We start from the raw sequence: 20,768 nt of genomic DNA on the forward strand, positions 1-20,768 counted from the left end.
CTTTAAGCTGAAAACGCTGAGAACACGAATGAAAATGAAAATATTATTTAGAGAGAAATAGTTCAGTAACTGTTGGAGATGTGATTTAACATTTTAAACTGTCTAGCATATAACAAGCACTGGTGCCTGTTCCAGTAGATATTATTGTTTCTAATTTAGAAGATGCTCAGAGTGTAAGTGACTTGCCCATGTTTGCAAACATGTAAATAGTACACAGTTTGAACTCACTTCTGTCTGGTTCTAAAGTGTGAATTGCTCAGTACTGTATTGAGCAATATACAGCCCATCTATAGTATTATACCAAGCAATTCATACTTGATTCTAGTAATTTACTTATGTGTAACGAGAGGTATTGAAAGTAGATCACATAAGCCTAGCACCACCCCTGAGTTTCCTAAGTGTTAGAATAAACAGTTTTAACTCTGTTCATTTTGTTTCTGTTGTGTACTCAGAATGGAGATGACTTTGCACTTTGGACATCTTTCTAAATTCCTTTCATGTTTGCTTATATGAAGAGATATACAGAAACATTAAAGCCAATTGCAGGTTTGGGTTGAGAAGAAATTATTGGATTTGAATAGTTGAAACAAGATGTTATTGTTTTAGAAAAACAGTACATTTATCATTGTATTAAAAGTGAACACGTGTATTATTTTTTTTCTTTTTTTTTTTTTAAAGAAAGAAAGAGAAAGAGAAAGGGGGAGAAAGAACAGGAGTCTTGCTCTATTGCCCAGGCTGGAATGCAATCTAAAAATAGGTGTTAAAAACCTCTTTTATGCCGATAATTGTGCTTAACAGCAGAAACAGGAAGGAATAAGGGAAGAAAATAACAAACAAACAGCCAACCAATATTTCATTTAAGTCTGTGAAATGCTATGCAAATGCTGAAGAGTGATTTACTTCCAGTTATTTGGTCACTTTAAAAATAGGTGTAATGTGATACTGAGAAAAATGTATGTTCTGTGGACCTGGGGTGTAGAATTCTATAAATATTCACTGAGTTTACTTGTTCCAGGTCTGAGTGCTAATCATATATGTCTCTGTTAATTTTCCGTCTTGTTGATCCGTCGAATATTAACAATGTGGTGTCAAAGTCTCCTGCTATTATTGTGCGGGAGTCCAGGTCTCTTTATAAGTCATTAAGAACTTGTCTTATGTATCTGGGTGCTCCTATATTGGGGGCATATATATTTATGATCATTGACTCCTGTTGTTGCATTGATCCTTTTACCATTATGTAATGTCCTTCTTTGTTTCTTTTAGTCTTTGTTACTATTAAAGTCTATTTTGTCAGAGATGAAAATTACAACTCGTTTTTTTGTTTTGTTTTGTTTTTTGGTTTTTTTTTTTTTTTTTTTTTTGCTCTCCATTTGATTGGTGAGTCTTCCTCCAATCCTTTGTTTTGGGTCTTTGTGTGTCCTTGCTTATGAGATGAATCTGGATACAGCATACTGATGGGTTTTGACTTTTTATTCAATTTGCCTGTCTGTGTCTTTGATTGGGGCATTTAATCCATTTAAATTTAGGATTAATATTCATATTTGTGAGTTTAATATTGTCATTTAATGCTATCTGGCTATTTTGCCAATTAGTTGATACAGAGTCTTCATTATGGAGATACTCTTTACCTTTTGGTAAGTTTTTGGGATGACTTATACTGGTTGTTCCTTTCTGTGTGTAATGCTTCTTTCAGAAGCTCTTGTAAAGCAGGCCTGGTGGTGATGAAATCTCTGAGTGCTTGCTTGTTCATGAAAAATTTTATTTTTCCTTCATTTATGAAGCTTAGTTTGGCTGGATATGAGATTCTGGGTTGAAAATTCTTTTCTTTGAGGATATTGAATATTGACCCCTACTCTCTTCTAGTTTGTAGGGTTTCTGCTGAGAGATCTGCTGAGTCTGATAGGCTTCCCTTTATGGGTAACCTGACCTTTCCCTCTAGCTGCCCTTAGAATTCTCCTTTATTTTAACCCTGATGAATCTAACGATTATGTGTCTTGGGGTCGCTCTACTTGAGGAATATCTTTGTGGTGTTCTCTGTATTACCTGGAGTTGAGTATTGTCCTGCCTTACTAGGTTAGGAAAGTTTTCCTGAATAGTATCCTGAAGAATATTTTCCAGCTTGGATTCATTCTCTTCATGACATTCAGGTACAACTATCAAACATAAATTAGGTCTTTTCACATAGTCCCATATTTCTTGGAGACTTTGCTCATTCCTTTTTACTCTTTCTTCTCTTATCTTGTCTTCTCTTTTCATTTCATTAATTTGGTCTTCGACCTCTGATATCCTTTCTTCTGCTTGATGAATTTGACTGTTAAAACCTGTGCATACTTCGCCGAGTTCTCATATTGTATTCTTCGGTTCCATTAATTCACTTATATTCCTCTCTAAATTGTCTATTCTCGTTAGGATTTTGTTAATCGTTTTTTCAAGGTTCTTAGTTTCTTTACGTTGGGCTAGAACATGTTCTTTTGACTCACTGAAGATTCTTATTATCCACCTTCTGAAACCTAAATCTGTTAATGGAACGCACTCGTTCTCCATCAGGCCTTGTTCCCCTGTTGATGAGGAACTGTGATTCCCCTGTAGAGGGAGAGGCATTCTGATTTTGGGTATTCTCAGCCTTTTTATGCTGGTTTCTTCCCATCATTGTAAATTTATCCACCTGTCGTCTTTGTAATTACCAACTTTCAAATTAGGTCTCTGAGTGGACGTCAAACTTGTTGATTCCCAGCGCCAGAATCTGAGCAACCCACTGCGCCAGCTAAAACAGCAGCATTAAGATTCATGGTGCTTTTCTGCCTGGCAATCTCCGGTCTGGCTTCCCTCTTGAGTCCCTTTTTCAATCAGTTGAATGGGCGACTCTGCCTTCCCGGAGCTCCAAACGTCGACCGAAAGGGGACCCAGTCCCGTTTACTCTGCACTGAGAACCGCCGCGCCGAGGTGCCGGCAAAACCGCCGCGCTGGCCACAAGAGTCACGCTGGCGACCTGTGGGGCTCCTCCGCTGGGAATCTCCTGGTCCGTGAGCAACAAAAATTCGTCTGAAAGTGTGGCGTCCTCTCATTCTCTGCACTTTCACTGGGAGCTACAATCCTGAGCTGCTAGTAATCGGTCATCTTGGATCGCTCTCACATGTATTATTTTCATCATGAAAAAGATAACACTTACTCATATGTTTTTGAAATCCTAAAATTAAGACTAGTTGATGTTATTGACATGTTTTGCTCTGAAGTGACATGCTGACATTGTGTTTTGTGCTTATTTCTAGAATGAGTAAAGTATATGAGGAAAATGAAAATTGTTTATTTTAAGGATATTTGTATATTGTTCACATTAGTTAGTACTTAAAGTATTCTCCTATATCTAGATTTTATAAAATAAGCTTGGTAGTTTTTTTTGTAGTTGTTGTTGTTGTTGTTGTTTTTTGAGACAGAGTATCTCTCTGTCTTCCAGGCTGGAGTGCAGTGGCACGATCTTGGCTCACTGCAACTGCTGCCTTCTGGGTTCAAGTGATTGTTGTGCCTCAGCCTCCTGACTAGGTGGGAGTACAGGCATGTGCCACCATGCCTGGCTAATTTTTTGTATTTTAGAAGAGATGGGGTTTCACCGTGTTGACCGAACTGGTCTAGGACTCTTGGCCTCAAGGGATCTGCCCACCTCAGCCCCCCAAAGTGCTGGGATTACAGGTGTTAGCCACTATGCCCAGCAAGTTTGGTAGTTTTAAGAATTACACATTGTTTTCTCATTCCCTTTACTTTCACATTATTGTTAATATATTCTGCATATCTTTATTGACTTTTCTTCCTTCTCTCTTACTTTACAGTCTCTCAGGAAAAAAATTGACGTAGGCACAAATTGAAAGGAAGAAGAGATTGTAGTATAAATGCTTTTTATTTTTGAAAAATTATCTTTAGTCAACAGTATTTAATCCTAAATCAAGCAACTTTTAAAATGTTTTGGTGTTTATCTCTTCCATATTTACCATCTAAGATCACAAACACAGGATTTTAATGGCATTTTTTTCAATTAAAAATTAATTTTATACCTGGAAATAAAAACTCAGAAGTACAAAAAAGGTATATAAAATGAAAAGTAAAGTTCTGCTTTCTACCTCCCACCTCATCTTACTTCTCATGTCTTATCTCAGATGGTTTTTGTTCTTTTAAATGGTTGCTTCTATTCTGTAAATGATATGCTTATATTTCTTAATGTATGTATTTTCCCTGTTGACTGAAATTATTACTTTGAAAAACAAGGAATGTAAATTTTTAAATTTTTACCATATTTCTTCTGTTACCCTAATAACTCTAAGTATTACACTTTGAGCTGGATTTATTGCCTCATTGACTTTGACCAATAACTCTTAACTGCCTAGTCTGGAACTTAGTATTTGGTTTCTATATTTTTATCCTTTTCTGTCCCTTATAACCTAGCTTCTCTCAGTTATACCATCAATTCTACAATGTCAAAATTGATAATGTCTAAGTTATGTTAAATGTCATTGTTTTTCATATTTTGACTCATGGTTGAATTTGAAAATTAAAAACTAAATAGCATTTATAGTATTATGTAAGTATTATTCATCTAGTTTATCATACTGTTTATTAAATGATCATCTTTGGACACACTGTTTTCTGAGCCTCCTGCATAGCTGTCATCTGCAGGTTTCTTTTCAATGCTTGGTTAGTTCTACTTTCTTTCTACCATTCCTGCTTTTTAGTTTTCTCTTTTCATTGTTGGCTGGTGTCCATTTTCGAAAAATATCTAATGCAGTAACTTTAAATATAAATTACTGTGTATAAATTAGAATTTCTATTACAAAGGAATAAGTGATTTTATGACCGTTTAAACATTTGTCATCTATACTTCTTAGCATATTCGTTAGATAAATGAGAAAAATTAAAAACATTTAGGGGAGGGCAGCTGTCTGGAATTTTTTTTTAGTTCTGTAGTTTTCTAGGTATATGTGTAATATAGGACGACATAGAGATTTTTTTTAAATTTCCTATACTTTTTTATTGTTATTAGGCATTTAAAAAGTAAATCCTTGGCTGGCATGGTGGCTCAAACTTGTAATCTCAGCACTCTGGGAAGCTGAGACAGGAGGGTCACTTGAGTCCAGGAGCATGAGACCAGCCTGGGCAACATAGTGAGACCTCATTTCTATAAAAATAAAATTAAATAAATAAATATAAAATTAAATCCATCCTATTAGTTTTTACTATCTTTAGACAAACAGGCTAATGGGGGTGGATCACCTGAGGTCGGAAGTTCAAGACCAGCGTGACCAACATGGAGAAACCGCATCTCTACTAAAAATACAAAATTGGCCAGGTGTGGTAGTACATGCCTGTAATTGCAGCTAACTGGGAGGCTGAGGCAGAAGAATCACTTGAACCTGGAGGTGGAGGTTGCAGTGAGCCTGAGATCATGCCATTATACTCCAGCCTAGGCAACAAAAGCAAAACTCCATCTCAAAAAAGAAAAAAAAAAAAAAAAAGCTGTTCTTTGACACGATTTGCTAAATTTTTTCTTTTTTGAAAATGAAGCTTGTTTCAGTTCATAGTATGTCCTTATGTGTGTGTATTTTCTTTTTACTCTATTCATACAGCCACATTTCAGCTGTGATTCTTCAAAGAAGTTTTGGGGTTGTTTTACTTGTGAACAAATAACTTTTATTTTTTGTGAAATAAATAAAATGAAATAACTTTTGATCCTAATCAACATATGTGCAGACTTTGGTAGGCTATAATATCTTGTTTTGATATTTATAGTTTTTACCTATAATGACTGAACTTAAACTAGCCATTGCATCAGAGAACATTTTTCAATTAGTAAGAAACTTTTTCTTGCTATATTTCTGTAACTTTAACATTACTGTTTAAGTCTTGTAGTTATACCTTCTAAAAATGGAATAGCAACTGTAAAAATCTAAAAAATGTCGAAATAACATTTGAAATGAAATTCCTTGTACTCCCTGATAGAAAATTGGTCACTTCAGCAGGCTCATTACCGGAGCACTAAGACCATTTTATCCCCTGTAATTAGGTTTCAGGCCCTAATGCTCTTATTGGTACCCTAATGGACTAAAAGAGTTAATAAGACTCCCAGACACCTAAATTGTTACTAGAAAATGCCTTGGCCAGTGCAGATAATAGCTTTGGTTATGAAATAACCAAGTTTAGCACTTTTTAAGAATATTGAAATGCTAGGGCATGTGTCATTTTTCTCATGGTTAAATTAACCACCTTCTATAATATAGAGCTTCAGATACTCACCAAACAGATGTTTGGGCCTCTTCAGAATTGCCACTGATGCCTAAGGACCTTATGTCAGGAGAGCTAATGTCGTGAGAATCTAATTTAGGCCTAGATGCTATTTCAGCTTGCAGACCAATGAAGGCTTATTTTGTTTGGTCTTTAAATGAATGAAAACTCTTTTCTGTTGTGCTGCAATTACTATTTACCTCTGCAGTGATTTTATAGTTTTAAAAAATGAAAGCTTTAAAACATTTGAAATTAGAACAGTTATATTGAGGTAGATACATTGTGGATGAATAAATTATATGAGCAATTATTTAAAATGAGACAGTTCTGACATTTTCATAGGTTGGCTTCACATTTGTCCTAAAATTATTAAGGTATGTCTTATATAGAGAGAGAGAATTTAAGTTCATATTTAGGGAAATTTAAAAATCAAAACTACTTACTCTCTTTTAAGGCAAAAATAAACATGTTGAAGCACAATCTATTTGGCTTACATTTTCATTTGCTAAGTAAACACTTCTAGTGCTTCTGTAATTATTTAAAAATAAGCAAATTAATGTAGTGTTTGATTTTTTTCCTAAAACACAACTTAATATTGTCATTTAGGGGAAAATAGAGTAGCATAGTGATCTTAAAGGAAAATATTCTTGTTTTATAACCAGAAGAATAGAGTTCAATTTGCTTTCCGGTGTGTGTTAGAAGACAGTAGAATGTACTCTTTGGCTTGGAAAGGGGTTTGCATATCAGCATCATCAACCTAAGAGCTCTCACATTTGTTGAACAATTGCATATGCCTAGGAAGTAACTATGCTAAGCGCTTCTTTTGGAATATGTTTAACTTCCCACAACTTCAATTAAGATATGTTATTCTCGTTTTAAGGATAGAGAAACTGAGGCACTTGGTGGAAGGCATGGTTAGTAACTAGCCTAAATCACATGGCCAGCCATTCCAATCCAGTCTGGCTCCATAGCCCATGTTCTTCATTGCTGTATCACATCACTCTTCTGAAAAATGCTGGGGGTAATCAGCTGTATTTGTGGCCTTAGACATTGTTGCTTTCTGAGAGTGCTGACCGTTGCTCTTACATAATTTAGGCATCAGTGGGGTAATGATAGAGATTCCAGTGAAAAGACAGCTCTTTTGATCTTTATTCCTCTTATTAATAGGTGTAGGTGTGTAAGGATGGGCTGTGGGAGGAGGCAGTTGAAGAACAAAGACAAATTGAGTTAAATATATTATAATTAAGATGGAATTAAATCACTAAGAACCTGTTGTCTCGTTTTTGAACCTAGACCTCTTACAGTTTTTTTAGGTTTCAGTTATTCCCATGATGTAGTAAAGTATGAGGGAGGCCTAAATTCTAAAATCCTCTTTGTTTATTAGTTATCTGACCTTGGAAAAGTCATAACCTCTCAGAGCCTTTGTTTCTTTATTTCTTAAAATTGTAGAGTTGATCTTCTAATCAGTAAAAGATCTCTAGGTTTTTTCTCATCTCTAAATTTTTGTTCTTAGAATTATTTTTAGTCCATTACTTTTAGCCTGTTGTCTTCTATTAGTAGAAAGATCTAAATTGTCTTCCAAGTTAGTGCTACAGGAAACCCAGTTTAAATTAAAGGATTACAAGATTTCTTGGGGACATTGGTACATTTTTAAGTGCTTTACAGTAACTATTAAGTGATGAAGGTGGAACTTCAACGGAGGTCAATTTGACCCGAGGCCTGTGCATTTAGCCACTTTGTTATATGCTTCAAATCAAAATTAGATTAGAAATATTTTAATTTCTTCCATGTACAAGGCAGCAGTAATGGTTTTCATTTTATTCGTCATGTGAAATTACTTGTAAACAGGTAATGGATGTTTATATTTTGAGAAAAATCTAAGTCTTTTCTGAGGGATTTTTCTGATATAGTACATATAGTCTCTGTGTAGAATTACCTTGTTTGATAATACTCATTTTGACATGTGTTAATTCCATTACATTTTTATGATGTTAATACACATTTTTAGTACAGGTTTTGCCTTAGAGTACAGTTTGTGAAAAGGAAAATGGAGAAGGAAAGGGCAAGAATAATGAAAGATACTCTTCATTAGCCCATGAATGTTAAATATAGATATGCAGAATGGCATGGAAAATATGAGTATCTTTTAGAGATTCTGAGCAAGCATAAATTATTAAGAAAATCAGTTCTCTTAGCAGGGACCTCTATTTGTGATACAGAAAATACAGTGAATGTTATTAAATGAGACTTGTTTCTTGTGAATGTTTATAAGTCATTAAAAACACATGTTCTTGCTTCCCACAGAGTTTCTTTAGAGAGTACTAGTTGTGCACATGTTTAGTTCTTTCGGAGCAACATTTATAGCACTGGGATGAGGGTGCTGTGCAAATGAATTCACATCACTTCCTTTGGTAAAATGGAAACTCCTTTTTCATTTTTCTTTTTTCCTCCCTTTTGGACAAAATTTTAGCATAAGGCCATTTGCTGGTGTCTTTTTTCCCCTTTTATCTAATAAGGGCAAAAAGATATGGTATTACTTTTATGTCACTGATTTTTATCTAAAAATAAAATATTCTCAGCTGATTGCATGCTTTCTTCACTTTGTGTTATGGTTTGGTGGAAATAATTTAGGTAAAGCAGCATTTTAATGTTTTTTTTTTCTCCTGATCTTTGTGGAAGTGTAGGTAGTTCTTAATTTGTGGAAGTGGATAGAAATGTTAAAGATGTGAATTTATATAGTCTGATAAATTTCCCTGGGTGATTCTGATAGGTTTCTTCAAATTGAGAACCATTCCATTAATCAGTTCTTTTCTGCTGGTTGGACATTCTAGTTTTGGATATAGAGTAATTGGTAACAATTTTGATATTTTTTCAGTTACAAGAAGGCCTTTAGATGTAATTACCTAATTAAATTTGATATTTGTCCCTCGCAAACCTGTCACTCCATTTTTAAAGCTAGTATATTGATTCTCTTTGAAATCTTGAGCAAATTACTTAACCTTTTAGAGTCCCAGTTTCCTAATTTGCATTAAAGAGATAAATAATACCTAATGTGAAGCTTAAATGGCATACTGTTGTCGGCAGCAGCAGCCCATCTGGAGCCGCCGCTGCCAAGACTCTGGCTGGAGCTGTGTGTTCCACAGAGCTGTGGGAGCCGGGAACAGGCGGGAGACCCACCCGCTTCCGAGTTACCTGGATGGGAGCCCCACTCTGCTGGACACAACTGCAGCCACGCAGCCACCCAGCCACGTTTGCAGACCTGGGCATCCCTGCACTCTCGGGGGCCTGGGAAGCCCTCCCTACCCATGCATGCTTGGAAGTGCCTGCCGCTGCTGCCTGGCCTCTCCCCACTCTGATTTTGGAATGAAGTCGAGGCCGAGCCTGGGTGCTGTTGCAACCCAGCCAGGTGTGGACGCACTCAGAGCTCCCTGACAAGCTAGCCCCTTGCTGCCTTGGCTTCCTCTGGACTTTGGGTGCTGACATGCAAGGGAGGGAGGCCAAGGGGATGCTGAGGGTGGCTTGGTGCAGGCCTGCAGGCGCCCCTTGGCACAAACAGCCTGGATTCAGTGGATGATGTACAGATAGCGGGGGCTGAGGGTGGAGACAGGCTCCTGGGTGGAAAAGGGTGGGTCCACAGTGAAGCCCCACCTTAAAGCCAGGGATGGCCTGAAGCCTCGGAACCGAGCTGTCTATTCTGGTGGAATCCCCGGCCTGGAGTGAGAACCTATGGTGCCTTTTTGGGCCTTTTTGGGCCCATCCATGGCTGCCCATGGACCATTGAGCACAAATTTCCTCCCTCTTGAGCCCATAAAATCCCTGGATTCAACCAGACTCGGGGAGAAGGGACAAGCTGCCTGCCGATAGGAGCTGCCCACTCTGTGTCTCCTCTCTGCTGAGGGCTGCAGGTTCAGTGTCCTTCAGGCTCAGAGGACACTTGGGGCGACCTGCCTGTGGATAGGAGCTACCCGCTTCAGATCTCCTGAGAGCTGTACTGTCAGTAAAGCACCTTGCCTTGCTCACTCCAGTCATCCAGGTACCTCATTCTTCCTATAAATGGGAGAAGAATTCGGGCCTCGCCCTGCCCGCCAATGGCGGAACTGAAAGAGCCCTAACAAAACGGGGCTGAAACATGCCGCCTCCTGATCCTGCCCGCCACATGCCTGCTCCGCAGGCAACAAGGAGAAGAGAATTGCTGTGCCCCTTCAGGGATCCCAGAACTAATGGCTCCCTGATGTAGGACTGCGACGCTCTTGGGGGCTCTGCACTTCCTGGCATCTCCCAGCTTCTAAGTGCCACCGTGTTTCCCTGAGCCAGCAGTGGAAGCCGCTTGCGGTGTTTGCCTGGTCCACCTGTAGCCTCGCAGGGAGCCAGTGCCTGTGCTGGCTCCTAGAGCTGCCTGCCCCTTGCCAACTCCGTGCCTGGCTTGCCTTGGCGGGCATGGGATCCAGGCTTAGCATGAGCGGAGCGCAGCCTGCCCAGCTGAGTGGGTGGGAGGAGCCCAGCGGGCTGAGCAAAACTAGGAAAAAGGCGTCACTGGCCACAGAGGTTTCCAGCTGGAAAAGGGACAGCTGAAGAATCCTGTGACATTACTGAGCCATAGGTTTAAAATATTTCAGAAGTTTACTAGATATTACCAAATTGCCTTTTGTAGTGATTGTATCATCAGTGTATGAGAGTAAATGCTTCTTAAATAATTCTTTCCTTTTTTTTGGTGGGAGGAGCCAATCTGACACGTAAAAGATGATATCTTGTTTTAATTCTGTATCTTTCTGCTTACTACGGGGGTGGAGAATCTTTCTTATATATTTATTGGTTATTTGTATCTTCCTTTCTGTGAATTCTATAAATTGTTTGCCCTTTTTCTATTGGAGTTGATGTTCCTTTGGTATACCAGAGTTTTTTGGATATTAATCCTTTATTATTTAGGTTGCAAATATTCTCTATCTGCAGAGATGCTATATTGACTTTTGGCTTACAGATGTATTCCATTTTATCAATCTTTTTATACATGACTTCAGTGTTTTGATTCTTGTTTAAAGATTTCTTACCTCTTGGTCAGAAAGATGTTTTTATCTTCTTTTCACTTTTATATTTTATTATCTTTACAATCGAGTCTTGAATTTATGTAGAATTTATTTTATTTTTTCTGTGTATACATTTTTTTCTAACACTGCTGAACAGAAAAGGTCATTTTCTTCCTACTGTGTTGGAATGTCTTTCTTATACATTTTGTTATACAGGACTCTGTTTCTGGATTCTCTATGATAGAATCCCTGCCAGTGCCATGTTATTTTAATTATGAAGCCTTGTAATTAGGCATATATGAGACTAATGTTCACCTTTTGTTCTACTTTTTCAAACTTGTTTTTTCTTAGGCCTCTATTCTTGTGTACAGATTTTAGAATCCCAATTATCAAGGATTTTTGATATCTTTAAAATATTAATTTTTACATCAGTTGATATAATATACATGTTTCCCATTTATTCAGGAATTCTTGTATATCTTTTTATCTTGTATCTTTTAGCACAGTATGAAAATAAATAGATGTGTGTTAATTTTAAAGGGAGAAAACATTCATTTGTATTTGGAATTAATTGTGCCGTTTTTAACTATGGCAGTTGTATTTTAATCATATATACATTCTAAACTTTGTCATCTTGGTCTTCAGTGATCTTTCTTACTAAGTCAGTACCACAGTTTGTCACCGGATTTTCTCAGTTTGACCTCAGATATCTTTAAGTCTGTTCCCTCCTTCTTCCTGTTGTCTTAAACTATCATATCTTACTTTTCCATTGAAACAGTGTTAACATTTCTCTAGTTAGCCTCCTGACACAAAAATTTATCTCCATACTGTTTACCAGACTTACCTTATTTTAAAGAAAACATATTTTAAAAGTAAACCTTTGACTCCTTGTAGTTTACAGAAAAATCCAGATTCTCTAACTTAGTAAGATACTTTTTTTTCCTAACCATTCACACTATCCAAAGTTCTTAACACACCACTGAGCTTTTCACCCTTTCTTATATATACCAGGTACTTTTGCACCTTAGTGGTCTTATCTTTTGAGAACCAGTTTAAATATCAACCCTCAATGAACTGCGTTTGACTATGCAAGGCAAAGGCAGTTGGTTAATTGCCACGGTTTTGCTTCCACGCTATTTTGTTTGATTCTGTGACATGTCTTTGATTTCACAGATTTGTAATTTGTTTGTTTCTTTATCTACCCACCTATCTAGATTATGGACTTTTTCCGGGCTGGGACTATTTCTCATATTTATTTATTTATTTTTTTGAGATGGAGTTTTGCTCTTGTTACCCAGGCTGGAGTGCAATGGCGTGATCTCGGCTCACCGCAACCTCCGCCTCCTGGGTTCAGGCAATTCTCCTGCCTCAGCCTCCCGTGTAGCTGGGATTACAGGCACGCGCCACCATGCCCAGCTAATTTTTTGTATTTTTAGTAGAGACGGGGTTTCACCATGTTGACCAGGATGGTCTCGATCTCTTGACCTCGTGATCCACCCGCCTTGGCCTCCCAAAGTGCTGGGATTACAGGCGTGAGCCACCGCGCCTGGCCTGTCATATTTATTTTTTACCTTTATTGAGGTATAAGTTACATGCAGTCAAATTCACCCGATTTTAAGTATACAATTCAGTGAGTTTTGATAACTATATGTAGTCTTCTAGCAACTATCACAATCATGATACAAAACATATCTATCACCCCCAAAATTCCCACATACCCCTGTACAGTCAATCCCTTCTTCATACCGTTGGCCATTAGCAAACACTGATCTACTTTCTGTCACAACAGTTTGCCTTTTCTAGAATTACCCATCAATGGACTCTGGCATCAATGATTATTCACAGGGCTGGGTGTATGATTTCTTTTTCTTGCATAATGCTTTGAAAATTCATGCATATTGTTGCATGTATTAGGGTAGTTCTTCCTAATTTATTACTGAATCGTCTTCCATTTTTTTAGATATGCCACAGTTTATTCATTCACATGTTGGTGGAAATTTCGGCTTCCAGTTCTGGGCTAATGTGAATAAAGTTGCTGTGAACAGTGAAGTACAAATCTTCATGTAAACATGTTTTCATTTCCTGTGGGAAATTACTCAGGAATAATATTGTTGGGTAAAATGGTAATTATATGTTTAATGTTGTAAGAAACTGTCAAATTGTTTACCAGGGTTGCTCTAGCATTTTGTATTTCTACCAGCGGCATATCCAGTTGCTCCCAGAACCTCCATTCATTCTTTATATTTTGTTACGGATTACCTTAAATAACAAAATTTTTTTAAAGAAATTAGGAGAAATATATGTGCCTGTATATATGTGCCTTTTATATTTGCCCACATATTTGCCATTTTCATAAGCATGTATTTTATTTCTTCCTGAAGATCTGTAGATCTCAGTTTCCATCTGGTGTCATTCTCTTTCAGTTCAGGGACTTTCACATATTCTTATAGTGGAGTCCTGCTGGTGGTGAATTTTCTTCATTTGTATTTATCTAAGATAATATTTTTTGCCTTTGTTTTAGAAATATAGTTTTGATTGATGTTGAATTTAAATTTGTAGTTTTTTTTAAGCTTTATATTGATGTTCTATTTCCTTTCAGCCCCGTTGGTTCCAATGAGAAGTGAACAGCCATTTGTATTGTTAGTTGACCCTGGAACAACATTGGTTTTAACTGTACAGGTTCACTTATACATAGATTTCTTTTAACCAAATGTGGATTGAAAATAACAGTATTCTCGTGTTGTAAAACCCAGTATAATGAGAATCTACTTTTCATGTAGCTGGTTTCTGGAGGGCTACTGTGAGATTTTGGTATGCATGGATTTTGAGGGGGCAGGTGGTAGTCCCAGAACTAATCTTTCATGTATACCTTGTTACTAGTGTATAATGTATTATTTTTTCTCAGACTGTTTTAAAGATTTTCTCCCATGGATTTCAGTATTTTTTTCTTTTTCTATGCTGTGCTAAGGTTTCCTTTTCTTTGTATTTATTCTGCTTAGGGTATACTGAGCTTTGTGGATCTGTAAGTTCATATTTTTTTAACCATATTTGGGAAATTGTTGCCATTATTTTTTCACTTTGGGGGGGCTCCATTCTCTCACCTGCATTCTGAGACTAAATACACATATTTTAGGCTACTTTTTATTGTCTTATCTTACAAATCACTAACACTCTTCCTGTCTCTTTAATCTTTTTTTTTTCTTTACTGTTATTTAGACTGGATAATTTCTGTGAATCTGTCTTCTACTTCCCTGGTTTTTTTCCTACATATTCATGTTCTGCTGTTAAGCCTACCTGATTTTTCATTTCAGATCCTCCTTCTTTTGGTTCTTTTTTTTTTTTGAAGTTTTATAGTTTGTGTTCCTCATCTGAGATTTTCATATGTTTGTGCTTTGGGGCCATGTTTCCTGAAAGTCATGCACATATTCATAATAGCTACTTTAAAATTCTTGTTTGCCTAGGTCGTGTAAGGAATGATTTCTGTTGACTACTTTTTCTCTTGATACAGATCTCAGAAGTATTCCAGGATATACAATAAATCACATAGTGATCCTGCCTTTACTTGATAGGAGCCAGGCTTCCAGTCCGTCCTGCCTGCCTGCACATCAGGATTCCTATGTGCCCCTGGATGCAGTCCTACATCTTGTTTTGTATTTTTGTTCCCTCTTCGGTCTACAGAGTTACTTGTTTTTGAGTCTTTTTGACGTTTATCTTTTTATAAGGTATCTATTTTAGGTAGGTTAGCCAGAGCTAGTATATTGAAACATGAATTTAGTGCCCCTCCTGTCGAAGGTCTCTATTTTTTCCAAAGCAAAATGCTTCGGAAACTTAAAGAGTGTTTTTATTTGCTGATAATTTGGTTAATACAATTAAACTCAGTGAAAGGCTCATTTCAGAAATAAATATTTGTAGGTATTTCACTCAAATAATTCTATTTATATATTCCCTCTCCATTCCAAATGTTTAAAAAAGGGGTTAATTTAACTTCAACACATCGGAAAAAATAAATTTATAAGAACTAAATTGTAATAATATTAGAGATAAAAGTAAATGTGTCTGTTGAATAAGAAATTAATTACAAATTCATTTAGGGTCTTTAAGTGAAAAACTGTATGTTTATAGGAAAAGGTTATTAATAAGTATGCATGTGTATGTGTGTATATGTATGCCCAGATGCTTTTTATATATGTTATTTTTAGACTTTGTTTGCATTTGTTTATTACTATGCCTAGGTACATTGATTTTTTTCAGGAGCATTATACAAATTAAAGTCACTGTCAATATTAATGAAAATCTGTTTAGTATTTTTCTGAATAATTCATATTTGTATATTTATATTTGAAAGATAACAGCTTATAAGGCTATTCATTTACCTGTAAGTATAACTTTGGCTGCACGCATGGACAAAGTTTTAGGGAATTGGAGAGAGAATGATTGATATTTGTTAAGAATTATTCCCTTTTATTGGATGATTTTCACCCATGATTTAATCCCCATAACAACCTTGATTTCTTCTTCCCCATTCTGGATTTGAAGAAACAAAGTAGTACATTCTCCCAAGCTAACGCAATACTTTCCCAAGATGATACAGAACTGGAATTTAAACTTAGTGCTATCTGATTCAAAACATGTTTTTCTTTAGTTCTTCTTAGAAACTTCCTGAGTGTTCTCATTGTCATTACTTTCTGAATATTTTTAGAGTTTTGATTTTCTTTTGTAACCAAAAATTATTTATTTAGTTAGACTTTTTCTACTTTATTTGCTTTTAATATTTATGTTTCAATAATTTTTTAAAAATCAGGGAACTGGGGGTGGTTCTTTTTCAGTAGGCAAGAGTTTTTAAATTTGTTTATTGTTGCTCCTTAAATTGATTGTATTATACTTATGGAATGTGTTGTCTTAGTTTTCTCATGTTTAAAATTTTTTAGCATTTTAATTTGTTTTTGGTATATAATCATTTTTAAAGTTTATTGTTTTAATATGTCTCTAGATTAAATAGGTCTCATACTCTCTCTAGATTTCTCTCTCATATATACTGCTCATGGTCTGTTTATATAAAATGTACCTTATCAATTTGGTTTTTGAAGTCATATCATTACTATTACTTGTATGTTTAATTCTGACATTTGGGGAATATTGAAGTCTTGGCAAATGCAGGTGATTAGAAACTCCCCCTGGTGCAACAGAGTGCATTTTTGGATTAAAAAAAAAAAAGAGTAGAAAGAATTTTCTAATTAGATTTTAGAAACAAGTGAATTGGTTTACACAGGAAATTTGGTTATATGAAAGGTATACAGTATCCCTGTATCCATGTTCTGCTGTTAAGCCTACCTGATTTTTCATTTCAGATCCTCTTTCTTTTGATTCTTTTTTTTTTTTTTTTTTGAAGTTTTATAGTTTGTGTTCCTCATCTGAGATTTTCATATGTTCATGTATTGTGGCCATGAAGGAAAAAACTAAGTCATAAATGTTGCTCTTAGAAAATACTGTGTTAGATTTATCTCGTGTCTCCAGAGATAAAATGGTAGATTTTGATTAAGTTATTTTAGATTTTCTTTTACAGAAACATAAATCAAAGTTAGTTAAGAAAAACTAAATTAAAATGAGAGCTCTGGACTTGGAAAGACCCAATGGAACCTTAAGATTTATCTGTTATATTGCTTCATTATTACCTGTTATTTCCAATCTATTTATATAGAACTATGATTATTTATAAAACATATTTTTATAGTTTTAATGTAAAAATTCCATTAAGGAGACTCTATATAATCTTTGTTAATTAAACTTTCAAATTTGAAAGTAAATCATTGCTGCACACTGTTTGTCAGAAGTTATGACACTTTTTATAAAGCTGTTTTTAAAAATCTGGGGTGATAGGCTGGGCACAATGGCTCACCTGTAATCCCAACACTTTGGGAGGCCAAGGCAGAAGCAACACTTGATCCCAAGAATTCAAGACCAGCCCGGGCAAAAAAGTGAGACACCCAATACTGAAAAAAAACAGAAACAAAAAAACAAATTTAGCCAGGCATAGTGGTTGCACACTTGTAGTCCTAGGTTCTTGGAAATCAAAAGTGGGTGAATTGGTTGAGTCCTGGAGGTCCAGGCTGTAGTGAGCCATGACTGCACACTGCACTTCAGCCTGTATGAACAGAGAGACACTCGGTCAAAAAAAAAAAAAAAAGAAAAAAAGTTTGAGGATTGATTATTGCTTTTAGTTTTACTGTAATTTAGGTTATTAATGTTATATTATAGACTTATCCTTTTCTGCTCTTTGATACTTTGAATCTCATCTAAGTCTCATCTTTACTGGTTTATTATTATTTTTTTTCCCATTGGTAATTCCTCTCAGTTTTACTTTCTAAAAAATATCCAAAATCTTAACGTTCATCACCTCCATACAACTACATTTATCTAAGCCTTCAGCATAGTTCACCTAAGTAGACTCTCCCAGCAGCCTCTTACTGGACTTCCAGCTTCTTTTTTTTTTTTGTCTACATAGTCTTTTCTTTACATAGCAGATAGAAAGATCTTAAAACATTTACTCTACCCAAAACCATCCCAAAGTAAAAGCCATAGTCCTTAGTATGGCCCTTAGAGTCCTTTGTGACTGGCCTGTGGCTGCTTCTCTAATCTTCTCGCCTAATACTTTCTGTTTTTTCACTATGCTGTAGCCGTAGGACTTTCTTACTCTCTCCCTGAATGTTAAAAGCGTGCTCTTCAGAATATTTGCACTTACTGTCTTCCTCCCAGACTGCACTTCTTTCAGATACCTGAATGAGTTGCTCCCGCAGTTCATCCAAGACTCTACTAAAATGATTTCATCAGAGGATATATCCAACCTCTCATATCTAAAATTCTCCTCTTACCTTACTTGGAAAGCAGCCTATATGCATAACTATAGATTTTTATTCTTTTCTCCTAATATTTAACTGTTTTCTTACCCAGGTCTAGTTTTTTATTTTTGTTTTTAGATAGGGTCTCACTGTGTTGCCCAGAATGGTCGTGAATGCCTAGGCTCAAGCAATCCTCCACCTCAGCTTCCGAAGTAGCTGGGATTAGGGGCATGCCATGGCACCTAGCTCCAGGCTTAATTTGACAGCAGGTATTTTTAGCAATGTTTTACTGAATTCTTTCAGAACATTCGAGTTAACTTCATAAAAACAAAACCTTTTTTGTAACCATAAATTCGCTGATGTATATAATATTTAATTATATCTCATAATTATAATAAAAGATATAGTTAGCATAAATGTTTTGGGAATAAACATACCTGATGCTTGATAAAAGCTAAAACTTGACTGATGGAAGCAGAAATGTGGGCTTCATTCTAGAGTACTCTGCCAGAGTCAGCATACATAATATGTGAACGTTAGTCAGAATGTTCTGCACAAGTAGAGTCTTCAGTCCAGTAAGTTGATCAAGTAGAGTTCAATTAAAAGATCTTAATTTTTAATCAAAACTAGAAACTGAAATAGATTTAGCTTGATTACATATATAGCTTTTCCAGATTATCCTAACTTTATTGGATTAATTCATCTTTAAAATAAATGATATAATTGCCTATAATACTTTCATATAAAAGTAATTCCAAGAGTGGGAATAAATGACTACTAGAGAATTGCCACTTTTCTTAAAATAACACAGATTGTAAAAAATACATCTAGGAGTTTTGTGCTTGCCATTGTTCCATCTGTGAGCCGCACCCTTCTATAGAAGTAAATTGCTTTGCTGAGGAAAGAAAAAATAAAGATGTCTTACAAATGGATAGTGTTGATCGCTGCACAAAATTGTAGACATACTTCATGTCACTAAATTATACACTTAAAAATGGTTAACATGGCAAATTTTATGTTATGGATATTTTATCACAGTAAAAGAAAACTGAAAAAATACATCTTTACTACGTTTTTTAAATGTAAATAAAAACTTTGGGCAGTGTTACTGTGCAGTAGAGAAGAAAAAGCAGAAATTATTGAATTGGAAGTATTTATATAATACCAGTCCTATCATGAGTGAGTTGGATAAATTTTGGCAAACCTTTTAAACTATCTTATCTGTAGTTTTCTTAAATTAAATACAAATGTACTTGTTCTTAACTCTTAGGAATTTCATGAAGAACAGTTAAGTTTTATATATACTTATGTATACTCTTCATAAACCACAAATACGTTTATATACTTTAGCTAGAACTTTTTGTAATTTCAGAGGGGTTGTTGAACTGACTGTTGGCATTAGATAAAAGAATTTGGCTTCAGGAATTTGCTATTGGGGTTTTTTAAAATATTTACTTTTTAAAAATTTTTTTATTTTTTTAGACAGAGTCTTGCTTCGTCGCCAGGCGCCAGGCTGGAGTGCAGTGGCACAATCTCAGCTCACTGCAACCTCCGCCTGCCGGGTTCAAGCAGTTCTCCTGCCTCAGTGTGCCGCGTAGCTAGGTGCACACCACCACGCCAAGCTAATTTTTGTATTTTTAGTAGAGATAGAGTTTCACCATGTTGGCCAGGATGGTCTCGATCTCTTGACCTCATGATCTGCCCACCTCAGCCTCCCAAAGTGATGGGATTACAGGCGTGAGCCACCTCGCCCGGCCAAAAATGTTTACATTTCTTTCTGTAATTTTTTTGTTTTGTTGTTTGGGAAAATGCAGCTGTTTTCTCCTAGGGTGTAATTAGTTGAGAATGGAAAAATTTATCTTATATTTGGAGAGTTATACTTCCTATTTCCATTATAAAATTTTCATTTTTTTTTTCCTAATTGGTGTCTTTGCTTAATAGGTCCTCTTTACAACTTTTGGGGAGAAAGCCTCCTAGACTGAGATAGATATTAGATAATTAGCTTTTTCTTTCTCATTGGAAGTCAGTGAGTTAACTAACAGCAATCATATAAATGTTATATGATTTGTAAAAGTTACATACAATGGAACAGAGAATGATAGTTTGAGTAAGGTACAGTGATAAAGTCGTAAATCATATTTAAGCAACAGAAAATGATTTATCACTCTGTTGCCCAGGCCAGAGTGGAGTAGTGTGATCTCAGCTCACTGCAACCTCCCCATCCCAGGCTAAAGCATTTCTCTTGCCTCAGCCTCCCGAGTAGCTGGGACTACAGGCAAGCACCACCACGCCCAGCTAATTTTTTTTGTATTTTTAGATACGGGGTTTCACCGTGTTGGCCAGACTGGTCTTAACTTCTGACCTCACGTGATGCACCTGCTTTGACCTCCCAAAGTGCTTACGGGTGTGACCACCACACCCGGCCTAGAAAATCATTTATCTTGGGCACTGATTAAATTGCATTTCTAGATACTCACTGCCAGTAGACTAAAAGATTTTTTTCCTCTCTGAACAAGAAAACCTTAAGTTGGAGAACTCAAAATTAATTAATTTTTGCAAAACATCCCTGTTTGTTTTGATAATAACAGAATCATTTTAATAGTATACTGTAATAAAATTACCAGCACCACTACTCTTGTGC

At 36.0% G+C, this 20,768-nt stretch overlaps 1 protein-coding gene across 3 annotated transcripts in view; it reads left to right on the plus strand.

The window, feature by feature from the left end:
- Positions 1 to 20,768, plus strand: part of PPA2 (inorganic pyrophosphatase 2) — a 99,658-nt gene that overhangs the window by 47,724 nt on the left and 31,166 nt on the right. The window lies entirely within an intron of this gene.

This window comes from Aotus nancymaae, unplaced genomic scaffold (assembly GCF_030222135.1).
Source record: "Aotus nancymaae isolate 86718 unplaced genomic scaffold, 86718_ANA_hifiasm-v0.15.2.pri h1tg000033l, whole genome shotgun sequence".
Classification (NCBI taxonomy): domain Eukaryota; kingdom Metazoa; phylum Chordata; class Mammalia; order Primates; family Aotidae; genus Aotus; species Aotus nancymaae.